This window comes from Natator depressus, chromosome 2, assembly GCF_965152275.1.
Source record: "Natator depressus isolate rNatDep1 chromosome 2, rNatDep2.hap1, whole genome shotgun sequence".
Classification (NCBI taxonomy): domain Eukaryota; kingdom Metazoa; phylum Chordata; order Testudines; family Cheloniidae; genus Natator; species Natator depressus.
In genome coordinates, this window is record NC_134235.1 from 111,904,843 (window position 1) to 111,917,333 (window position 12,491).

The 12,491-nt window shown below is 43.0% G+C and overlaps 1 long non-coding RNA gene across 1 annotated transcript in view; it reads right to left on the reverse strand.

The window, feature by feature from the left end:
• LOC141981510 (uncharacterized) overlaps positions 1-12,491 on the reverse strand; it is a 40,322-nt gene that overhangs the window by 7,226 nt on the left and 20,605 nt on the right. Inside the window, exon 2 of the long non-coding RNA XR_012637805.1 lies at positions 792-1,404. This is a non-coding gene — a long non-coding RNA (uncharacterized LOC141981510). The remainder of the gene's footprint in view (positions 1-791; positions 1,405-12,491) is intronic.

The following is a 12,491-nucleotide window of genomic DNA, read 5'->3' on the forward strand; positions in this document are numbered from 1 at the left end:
TATCCATTGTTTAGATGGGTCCGGCTTATTTCCCATCTGAGTTGGGAGAAACAACCTACACTGCTTGCAGCCTGGCCCCTCTGTCTTTGTTTGTGTTTAAGACAGTCGTCAGATTGTCAGCCTTTTCACTAACACATCCTTGGCAGCCTCTCTCTCAGGTCTCCCCCAAAGCTCCTCCCTTATTTAGGGTCTTTTAAGGGTTCCATCTCCTTTTGGTCCAAGGCTTAGTTTGGGTGAAGCTAGCTAAGTTAATTTTTTCACCAGTTCTGGGCCCAGCCAATGTTATCGTCACACTTTTGAGGTTGTGTACGGGAGGTTCATTTCTCTGTGTCATTGTTTTACCCTTCCTGCTATGTTCTATAACAAGATTTTTACAGCCCCCTTTGATTAAGCTCTGTGCGTTCAAACAGGCAGCATGTGAATTTGAACAGGGAAACCGAATCACACATAATATTCATAAAAGATACTACAGACATTGTCCCAGTTTGTCACACCACATATCAAGGCCTTGTCCCAGATCTGGAAAACTCGGTCTCTTTTCTGGGGGGTAAATTCTGCAGTACAGTCAGAGCTGGGCCACCCAAGCTGGCTGCTAGCAACCACCCAGTCTGTTCATCTCCCAGCCATTCATTTGGGCAATGATGGAACTGAGCCAAATAAGCTTCCCAGGGAGTTTTCTCTTCCGAGATATTAGGCTTTAATATTATTAGGCTGGGATGATTGAACCTTCCCCCCTGGGACTCTGTGGGTTACAAACAGGGTAGAAAACTATTGTAAATGCCCAGTCTTACCCAAGTCCTCCAGCTGGCCAAATTCCTCATCCACACAGCTGCCTTTCACTGTGGTCTATGATGTTTGATTTCCTTCTCAACGTAACTTTAAGTCCTTGCTGCAGCTCATCTCTGTTAGTGAATTCTAGCTTGGCCACAGCTTGCCTGGTCTCCCCTATTTCCTGGAAAACCTTCAAGTCCATGACAGGCAGATTGATGGTCACCTCATTGATCCTTCTTGACATCCCCTTATCTGTGCTACTCAGATGTTGGAGAGTATGATTAAGAAACCTTTTTATAGCTGGGTTTCCCAATCTGCCAAGTCACTTTGGAGCTAATGCCCCTGCAAAGGTTTTATCTCTTCCTGCAAGTCATCTCTGTCCTTCCTGGGAAGCTGCCAGAAGTTGCTTTAATAGGTTTTGCGAAGTCTCCATTTCATGTTTTAGGTCTTGTTTTAATTCCTTTTTTCCATCCTTGAGTTTTGTGAGAAGTTCAGTTATTTGACCTGTCTTGTCAACAGTAATACCAGCTCACAATTTCTCTCTTTGGAAACTGGATCCCACTTCCTCACACCCGTGTTGCACTTTGGCACAAGTGGTCAGCTACTGTTCTGGATCTTGTTGACTTGTTTCCACTAAGGAGAGAAATGGATTATGTGAGTCAGGTATTTATTTGGTTCAGTCGTGTTTATTTACAAAGAATGTACACAATGTGCTGTTTCCCTGAACACAGTAGGAACAAACATCAGGGGGCAGTTTCCTTGCTCAGAAATCCAGCGCTACTTTTCCAGCCACTTCTGTGCCCCCAAGGAGTTCTGTCTCTGCTCCCTCTCAGAGCCACACTACTAGCTGCTTCTCTCATTCTCTGCTGTCTTTCTGGTTCCTTTCACAACTGCAAAGGCAACTGCAACCAAATCAATGCCTCAGTCCCTGCATTTGCAATCACTCTCCAGGGAAAACTCTCCTATTCTTCTCAAGTTAGTTCTTGCTCAGCCCTTCCCATGTGGTCTATGCCTTGGACAGCTGCTTTTATCGTGTCACCTATCACAAAACAAAGGAGGATTTAATTGCTCCTTCATTTAGTTTAAATGAAAGGTGGCTAACATGCTGTTCTGAGCCAAGGTGTTCGAAGCACCGCAGGCCGGCAGAGGTACTCTGGAAAACGAGACCCACACGCAGCTAAGCAGCGAGTTATTGGCTTTATTGAAGGTTAGTGACATACCCGCAACGGGGACTCCAAGCGTTGCTGTCACGGAGGCGGAGAACCCAGCGCACCGGAGCTTTGCCTGGGACAGAGTCCGACGAAGGGTAAACAGCGAGCCCTAATAAGCAGTACACAAAAGCAGCTCATGAATATATAATAAGGTATTTCCCAACAGGGGCTTTCCGCTACTTGTCACAGGGTCCTGCAAGGCAGATAGAACCGGCCGAAACCGGTTAGAGTGGGTTCTTTATGTCCGCCAGTAACCTGGCGGCCTCAAGAAAGCGGAAGTTCCCTAGCTAGGCCATAACAAAGTCTTCCTCAGTCCCTTACACATGCCCTTCCGTTTCAAGGAGTTCTGCAATTACCCACAGATGAAAGGCATACTTCCTGGCAGCCATCAGCACCCTGCAGCACAACACACTTATGCGTTCTGAGCATTGTGGCGAGTCTTGTGTTTCTCTGTCTCTTCAGCACAAAATAAAACCTGTTAGAGTACATGTAGTTCAATCTCAACAACCTCCTCAGCCAGTCAATCTCTCGGTGCTAATCAGATTTTCTCAACAGCATGTTCAATAAAATTAATAGATTATATCCATTTTAATTTTGTGTTCCCCAAGAAACAGCTCATGTCCGTTAAATAGATTGACATATTTTTAATAAGGTCATCTAGCTTGTAGCCCATAAGGTCAGTTTGCTAGCTTGCTATATTGCATAATATGTTTTCTTTTGGTTTGATTCATATTGTTTTGTTATCATATCATATTATTAGTGAATCATAGTATTTTCTTGGGTTTTGTTTATGTGGAATTCCAGTTTATGGTATTCATAAGAGTTATTCATGGTTATTCATAATAGTTGGCTGTGATGGAAGTAACCTACAGGCCTGTATCCTGTGTGATTAGCTGGAGCAAGTTAGCATAAGGGTTTGTAACCTTTGGCATAGATAAATGGCCTACCAGTCGTCCCCCTTAGCTTTGGGGAACTGAATGGGGAACCGAACAAAGAACTGAATTTGTTTACCTTAAGGCTGGAGCAGACCCGTAACTGCAGGGCACACCGCAGGACATGGAAGTCATGAGTTAGGCCAAGGGTAACGGTTTCGGGAATGACATAACTGATTCTAATACGTATGAGTATATGTCATAATTTGTTAGCCTATAGAGTAAGTGTACCCGAAGATTTATGTGGGTGAGGAAATAAGATTTGGGCATGATAGGTTGGGCCTAGAGTCCAGCAGTGGGCAGTAGCGGGACCCTATAAGAGGGCAAACAACCATGCAAAGTGGTCGCTTTTTCCTATCTTCTATCAAGCTATTAGCTCAGATTTGCAACACAGTTTAGCTACTCAACACTCAAACCTAATCCCTACCAACTTGGGAAGCCTGGACCATCAGTTCCTTGGGCATGCCAGAGACGAGGCTGGTCCTCTGTCTCCTACTACCAGGTCTTCAGGGAAGGGTGTGAGTATGCTAGCTTAAGTAGACTATTAGAATAGAAATATTACCACCAGGGATCATAGAATTGTATTATTTCTTTGTGACTCTGTGTTTTGTAGCATTTATGCTTCTTTCATTTATTTTGATAAAGATCTAAACAAGTTGGTATTGTCCTCAGTATAAGTGTCCTTGCTATACACCCCAAGAGTCCTCTCACGATATTGAACTCTGTGTTCTCTATCCCTGTATCCTGAATTGGGACAAGAACCTAAATTATCTTCTGATTGGATCAGTGGCGAGCCATAGTAAAACTAGCCCATAAATTCAGGTCAACAGGCTAGTGTCACTAGAGATGGACTATTTTCCACTGTCATTACCAGTTTGATCAATTTAATGTCCAGGCATATTTTGAGGCTGAGCAATAGTAATGCTGCTCTGACTACACTGTGAAATATGAGACATTTTGCATCCATACCAAGCTTGTCCACTGCAGCATCATGTACATTGTGCATCCTCTGCCTCTTCCAATCTTGGGTGTTGGGTTTTACTGTTTATGTAGTTCTGCGAGTACTACATTAACATGTGCACTAGCACTCATCTTAAACATAATCTGGTGAGGTTTCTCCCAGTGGGACAATCTGGGGATGCTTGGGCTGCCTAGGGACTGTGACGGGACTCACTGCTGCTACTGGCTTTTCATGAGTGACTGCTTCCGCATAAACACAATCTGTGCTGTACTCTGGCTGTTCATTTCTTTCCCACGGATCCTTCTGGCTGTGCAAAGTTTTGCATGATTGTGCCATATCATGTGTTCTGTTCTCTCTTCTGCTTTATGGAACTCGAGATCATCTCTTTCCTTTATCAGCTTCTCATGGACTTTTGGCAAACTGGTCCCAAACACTGTTGTAGCCAATGATTTTAGTTTACTGTGTGATGTTATAATTAACTAGCATTACATCACATATAATCATTGTATGTTCAATGGGGTTAAATTGTAGGCTTCTAGAAATATAAGACTGATTAGGAGTTAGAAGGGATAATTATGTATTAAGTATCTAAGTAAGTAGGGTTGAAATGCAAGGTCTACAGGCTGAGGCCTGTAAGATTTTAGCTTAGCTATACTAGGCAATAGGCTTAAGAAATGCTTTGACATAAGTTAGTGACCAAAGAATGACCCTAGGCCACAAGATTACAGGAAAAGATGTACCAACATGTGATACTGCAAAAAATTAGCAGGAAAAGTCATTTTTTGTGTACAAGATACCCAGTAGTAACATTTTGCTAACACATGCCCCAACCGCAGGGTGCATTATGTGAATAATGCTAATGGGGTATAGTCAGAATCACATTATAAAAAGAGGGTGCCCGGATTAGGAAAATTGAGCTCCTTATGGGAAACTCCAGCAGGAACCATCCCTCTACTGATGATCAATCCATGAGAGACCCATCAGACCTAACACTGTCTAGGAGGATGTGAGTATAACCATATTTGTAACTTGGGCATAGGTCTGTATAGAATTTCTATATGCTTGGGTAATAGCTCATCTTAAGTGATCACTCTCCTTACAGTTTCAGAGTAACAGCCGTGTTAGTCTGTATTCGCAAAAAGAAAAGGAGGACTTGTGGCACCTTAGAGACTAACCAATTTATTTGAGCATAAGCTTTTGTGAGCTACAGCTCACTTCATCGAATGCATACTGTGGAAAATACAGAAGATGTTTTTATACAAACCATGAAAAAATGGGTGTTTATCACTACAAAAGGTTTTCTCTCCCCCCACCCTACTCTCCTGCTGGTAATAGCTTATCTAAAGTGATCACTCTCCTTACAATGTGTATGATAATCAAGGTGGGCCATTTCCAGCACAAATCCAGGTTTTCTCCCCCCCACCCCCACCCCCACCCCCACCCCCAAAAACAAACCCACTCTCCTGTTGGTAATAGCTTATCTAAAGTGATCACTCTCCTTACAGTGTGTATGATAATCAAGGTGGGCCATTTCCAGCACAAATCCAGGGTTTAACAAGAACGTCTGAGGAACGGGGGAGGGGAGGAATAAACAAGGGGAAATAGGTTACTTTTTATAATAACTCAACCATTCCCAGGCTCTATTCAAGCCTAAGTTAATTGTATCCAATTTGCAAATTAATTCCAATTCAGCAGTCTCTCATTGGAGTCTGTTTTCAAAGTTTTTTTGTTGAAGGATAGTCACTTTGAGATCAGAAATCGAGTGACCAGAGAGATTGAAGTGTTCTCCGACTGGTTTTTGAATGTTATAATTCTTGACATCTGATTTGTGTCCATTTATTCTTTTACGTAGAGACTGTCCAGTTTGACCAATGTACATGGCAGAGGGGCATTGCTGGCACATGATGGCATATATCACATTGGTGGATGTGCAGGTGAACAAGCCTTTGATAGGGTGGCTGATGTTATTAGGCCCTGTGATGGTGTCCCCTGAATAGATATGTGGGCACAGTTGGCAACGGGCTTTCTTGCAAGGATAGGTTCCTGGGTTAGTGGTTCGTTGTGTGGTATGTGGTTGCTGGTGAGTATTCGCTTCAGGTTGGGGGGCTGTCTGTAGGCAAGGACTGGGCTGTCTCCCAAGATTTGTGAGAGGGTTGGGTCATCCTTCAGGATAGGTTGTAGATCCTTGATAATGCGTTGGAGGGGTTTTAGTTGGGGGCTGAAGGTAACAGCTAGTGGCGTTCTGTTGTTTTCTTTGTTAGGCCTGTCCTGTAGTAGGTGACTTCTGAGAACTCTTCTGGCTCTATCAATCTGTTTCTTCACTTCCGCAGGTGGGTATTGTAGTTGTAAGAATGCTTGATAGAGATCTTGTAGGTGTTTGTCTCTGTCTGAGGGGTTGGAGCAAATGTGGTTGTATCGCAGAGCTTGGCTGTAGACAATGGATCTTGTGGTGTGGTCAGGGTGAAAGCTGGAGGCATGTAGGTAGGAATAGCGCTCAGTAGGTTTCTGGTATAGGGTGGTGTTTATGTGACCATCGTTTATTAGCACTGTAGCGTCCAGGAAGTGGATCTCTTGTGTGGACTGGACCAGGCTGAGGTTGATGGTGGGATGGAAATTGTTGAAATCATGGTGGAATTCCTCCAGGGCTTCTTTTCCATGGGTCCAGATGATGAAGATATCATCAATATAGCGCAAGTAGAGTAGGGGCGTTAGGGGACGAGAGCTGAGGAAGCGTTGTTCTAAGTCAGCCATAAAAATGTTGGCATACTGTGGGGCCATGCGGGTACCCATAGCAGTGCCGCTGATTTGAAGGTATACATTATCCCCAAATGTAAAATAGTTATGGGTAAGGACAAAGTCACAAAGTTCAGCCACCGGGTTAGCCGTGACATTATCGAGGATAGTGTTCTTGACGGCTTGTAGTCCATCTTTGTGTGGAATGTTGGTGTAGAGGGCTTCTACATCCATAGTGGCCAGGATGGTGTCATCAGGAAGATCACCGATGGATTGTAGTTTCCTGAGGAAGTCAGTGGTGTCTCGAAGGTAGCTGGGAGTGCTGGTAGCGTAGGGCCTGAGGAGGGAGTCTACATAGCCAGACAATCCTGCTGTTAGGGTGCCAATGCCTGAGATGATGGGGGCGCCCAGGATTTCCATGTTTATGGATCTTGGGTAGTATATAGAATATCCCAGGTAGGACAGGCCTAACAAAGAAAATAACAGAACGCCACTAGCTGTCACCTTCAGCCCCCAACTAAAACCCCTCCAACGCATTATCAAGGATCTACAACCAGATGTCAAGAATTATAACATTCAAAAACCAGTCGGAGAACACTTCAATCTCTCTGGTCACTCGATTTCTGATCTCAAAGTGACTATCCTTCAACAAAAAAACTTTGAAAACAGACTCCAACGAGAGACTGCTGAATTGGAATTAATTTGCAAATTGGATACAATTAACTTAGGCTTGAATAGAGACTGGGAATGGTTGAGTTATTATAAAAAATAACCTATTTCCCCTTGGTTTTTCCTACCCCTCCCCCCCCCCAGACGTTCATGTTAAACCCTGGATTTGTGCTGGAAATGGCCCATCTTGATTATCATACACATTGTAAGGAGAGTGATCACTCTAGATAAGCTATTACCAGCGGGAGAGTAGGGTGGGGGGAGAGAAAACCTTTTGTAGTGATAAACACCCATTTTTTCATGGTTTGTGTGTATAAAACATCTTCTGTATTTTCCACAGTATGCATCCAATGAAGTGAGCTGTAGCTCATGAAAGCTTATGCTCAAATAAATTGGTTAGTCTCTAAGGTGCCACAAGTACTCCTTTTCTCCTTACAGTGTGTATGATAACACCCATTTTTTCATGTTCTGTGTGTGTATATAAATCTCCTCACTGTATTTTCCACTGAATGCATCTGATGAAGTAAGCTGTAGCTCGCGAAAGCTTATGCTCAAATAAATTGGTTAGTCTCTAAGGTGCCACTAGTACTCCTTTTCTTTTTGCGAATGCAGACTAACACGGCTGCTACTCTGAAACCTGTCATAACTTTAATTGTAACTTTAAAGAAACTTGTAAAATAGACTAGACCTAATACTTGTAAATGTATGTGAGGTCACGACCCTTGGTCTTTATGTGTTCCTAGAGACTCTAAATCTGAAGCAAGTAGCAGAGGTGATTGTCACTCTGTTACATTTGAAACTATAGCCACTCTAGAGCCAAACCCATGATGGTGTAATACCACATTACAAAATTCACTTTAAATAAAATAAAAGGCTAAGGGGAAGTATCCTCTTATTCATACTGCAAGTATTGAAAATAATTAAGATGTCTTATTGATGAGTAATATTTAATATCACAGAGTGGTACCAAATAAATAAATAGCAGTTGTGTGTAAGGGACCCAGCACTCGTGTATGGGTAGAAACCCTATCAGGCATGGCAGAGTGAATCTGATGGTTCACCGTCATTGAGCTGAGTTGCTGCTCTGATGACTGGGAGATCGCTGAGTGATGTTCGGTCACTGAGTTGATGGCATTCGTTGTGAATTCTCACTTAACAGAGTGGGCCCCATGAAGGCTGCCATCTTCTACTTCTGCTCCAGCAATACAAACAGACCAGGAGTTCTCATATCACAAAAGCCCCTCTGCGCTCCCTTGACACAACAAGACACCAGCACTGGCTTGACTGCATGCAAAACCTTGATTTTACACATTCAAGTTGTCAAGCCTGGACACTAATGCGACATCTTGGGGCCACTAATCCCACAGAGTACCGGCCACCAAAAATCCAGCCAAACTCAATAGTCTCCAAACTGGTGGAGAGCACAAAAGGATCACTTGAAAAACACACAAGAAGAGAAGTGTGTCAACAACTCTACCAAACACTTGCTATCAATCCTCAAGGAGAACCTTCCACTGTCAGTATTGAGGAAGTAAAAGAAGGACTTGCCTCGATGAAAAAAGGGAAGGCTGCAGGCCCTGATGGTATTCTGGTACGCACCTCCACCAACTTGGCCCCAAAGGACTCCAATGGCTAGCAACGTTGCACTCCACTACCTTAAGGACAGTACGGATCCCTAAAATATGGCATGAGGCAATGGTAATTGCCATTCCAAAGCCCGGAATGCCCCCTGATGAAGTGGGAAACTATAGGCCAATTTCTTTACTATGTACAACCTATAAACTTCTTGAACGTATCATCTTCAAAAGAATATGCCCTTTTTCTGAGCCAATTATCCCTGTTGAACAGGCAGGCTTCTGGCCTAGTTGTTGTGACCAAGTTCTGGCACTCACAACTCACGTTGAGGCTGGCTATCATTAAAAAAAAAAAAAAAAAAAAAAAAAAAGACTGGTGCAGTATTTGTTGACCTCTCATCTGCGTATGATATTGAATGGATTAAGAACCTGATGCTGAAACTTGTTAATATTATACCTTGCTACCAAACACTTCGCCTGCTCTGGACCATGCTGAGTAACAGACGCCTACAGGTGTACCTGGGTAATAAGACCAGCTCACCCTGTATCATAAACAATGGGCTACCACAAGGCTCTGTACTTGCGCCAACCCTCTTGAATATTTACATAAGTGATGTGTCTCCAGCTAAATCACGAAAATGTGGCTATGCAGATGATCTTGTCATGACAATCCAAGCAAACCTCCATGACATTGAGAAAGCATTAACTGAGGACCTCCAAAATATAGAACAATATTTACAGAAATGGAGGCTCAAACCAAACCCTGGAAAAACAATTGTGAGTGCATTTCATGTTGATAATAGGAGTGCCAAAAACACACTGAAAGTAGCTTTCTGTGGTAAAAATGTGCAACACAATTACTCTCCAACATATCTCGGAGTGAAACTCAACTGCACCCTCACCTTCCATGACCATCTTGAGAAGATAGCTGCAAAGGTAAAAACGAGAGCCAACATAATCCCCAGAAACTAGAAGGTATAACCTGGGGTGCATCAGTATCAGTGCTGCGAACATCTGCAATAGCACTTGTATATTCAGTAGCTGAATATTGTGCACCGTTATGGAGCAGATGCAGCCACACATGACTTGTGGATACCCAGCTGAATACAGTGATGTGGTGCATCACGGGAACCCTTAAGTCGATGCCAACACCCTGGGTACCTGTCCTGTCTAACATCGCTCCCCCGCCGATACACCAAACTGCTGCAACATTCCGCAAAGCTCAGCAAATCCAGGAAAACAGATGTCTTCCTATTCACCAAGACCTTGACAACACTCACTCTCCCTCCTCCCCCCCGCAATGTCTTAAATCCCACACGCTTTTCTGGGAACATTCGTTTAGCCTCATACAATCAGGCTATGATCAGAAGGAGGCTTAGAAAGCAGATTGGGCTAAACAAGACTTAAATAATAGGCATCTTGTGCCAAATCCCACACAGAAAGTTCCTGGGTTTGACCTTCCACAGTCATCTTGGTCAACTCTGAACCGAATTTGAACCAACCATGGTAGATCCAGATATTTAATGCACAAATAGAAAATCAAGGACTCCCCGGTGTGCGAGTGTGGTTCCCATCGAAGATATCACTACCTACTGCCCAATTTATAAATATGAAGGAGGCATCAATGCAATAAATTCTGCTACTGCTGATGTAGCTATTTGGCTCAATCACCTTCAGGTGAAATTGTAGTAGCTGCTCTATACCAGCCATACGAAAGAAGAAGACCATCATTAATAAATTCCTCAAGCTTTATTAATAAGCTCCCCAAACTTTGGACTCCTCTGAACTGCACCACAGATGGAGCATTGAGAAAAACTTTGTGGGGTTACCTTGGTCACTGCCCCTGTTCTCGGTGTACTCCAGCTGTTAACAGCTGAGGGGGAAGGAAGCACCACAAGTACTTCTCAGCAGAGGTAATACCTTATAGAATATTTATTTAAATTAGGAAGCAATTAAGGGAGGGACACCTTCCTAACAGGGAATTCTTAACAGAGTCATTGAACAAGGTCAGGTGCCAAGTCAGGCATTCACCCTAATGGACCCACAGACACCCCTCGAGACCTTTTTGCAGGACTACATTGAAACCTATGATGGAGGGTCGGCAAAAACGGTGAATAATCAAACCCTCATAGATCACCCAGATCCATGGAACTTAAGATGTTCCATTTTTTATAAAGAAAAATTAAAGAGAGAACCTCAGGAGGTGAAGGGACTAGCAATGAATTCTGCATATATTGTAGGTAACACTTAGCAGTTGGATCAGGCACAACAGCCTTATCCCAGGAAAAAGGGATCAGTGAAGTTAAGAGAGCATCTTATTCAGACACTGGAAATGAATTCAGTTCTTATTTATCAGAGAAATGGTCTTGCAAAAGAACTGACTTGCTGCAAGCAGCAGTTACAAAGAGCTGATAATGTGGCAAGCTTAAGCAATAATGGGTTGGAAACATTTATTTGGGCAAGAAATGAACATAGCAGAATTAGTTCAGGGAATTTAGGTGTTAGAACAAACCTGTAATATTCTAGAAAACATGTATCATCAGATAATAAATACAGAAGATGAGATTTGGTAGGAAATCCAAGCTGTTCCAAATATAGACAGTAAGAAAGATGTATGTACAGAGATCCAGTTGTCACCTTTATATGTTGCTCCTATAATACCAGATAATCCCACTTCCCATATCCCAGTAGCCATGGTGGTACCAGGGAAAGAAAAGCCAGTGTTAGGACATAGACCCTCACCCCCACTTACCTGGTTGAGAGCTAAGAGCAGACAGGAAGACCGAACGAACACACTGGAAAGTTAAGAAAAGAGGAAGTGTCAAACACAGACACTTCAGGAGGAGTGAAAGGGGGATTTGAAGAGGCTGTCAGTAGTGAAGAAAGGGAAAGTCTGTTAAAAATTTTGCCATAAAAGGAAAAGTCAGGACATGCTTCAGTCTCATTCACAATTGTGCTGCTTATTATAAGAAACCCCAGGAACTATAGAACTTGCTGTAAGTGCATGCAAGAAGGCAATCTTAAGTATTGAGGCCTCCCATGAAGGACAAAAGTCTCTGCAATTTGTGACCCCAACAAATGAGTCTAATACCTTTAAACCAATTGAGCCAGAAGCAATAATGAAAAGAACAAGTAGCATACTTCATTCTGATTGCCATATGCCCACTTTACACCAAAAGGTTTGGTCAAAAACAAAATCCCCCTCCAGAAAAACCTGCCAATGCCAGATCTTCACAAGGTGCAGGCACCTACCCCAACCAATAAAAAGTATAAAAGGTTAGAACAAAACTCCACGTCTAAATCATCCATTGTAGAAGCTGCCCAAACATGGAAGGAACCGGTTCCACTGAAAAAAGGGGAAAAGAAAATCCCCCAATGTAACTTAAAGGAGGAAAGAGAATCAGCTTCTAAATTGGAACCTTCAGGATTAAGTAGTCATGTCTCCCCAATAGCAGTGGTAACAAATGTAGAAACACTAAATGCCATTGCAAAGATGGTAGGGCCAATGAAAGAAGGAGAATCAGTTGCTGTACATTTAGAAACAGTCGTAAAATGATTTCAGTTAAATAAAGAGGACTCGGTTAGGATTTTATCGTGAACTGTCGACAGGGCTTTATGGAGTACATTACCACCAGAATTT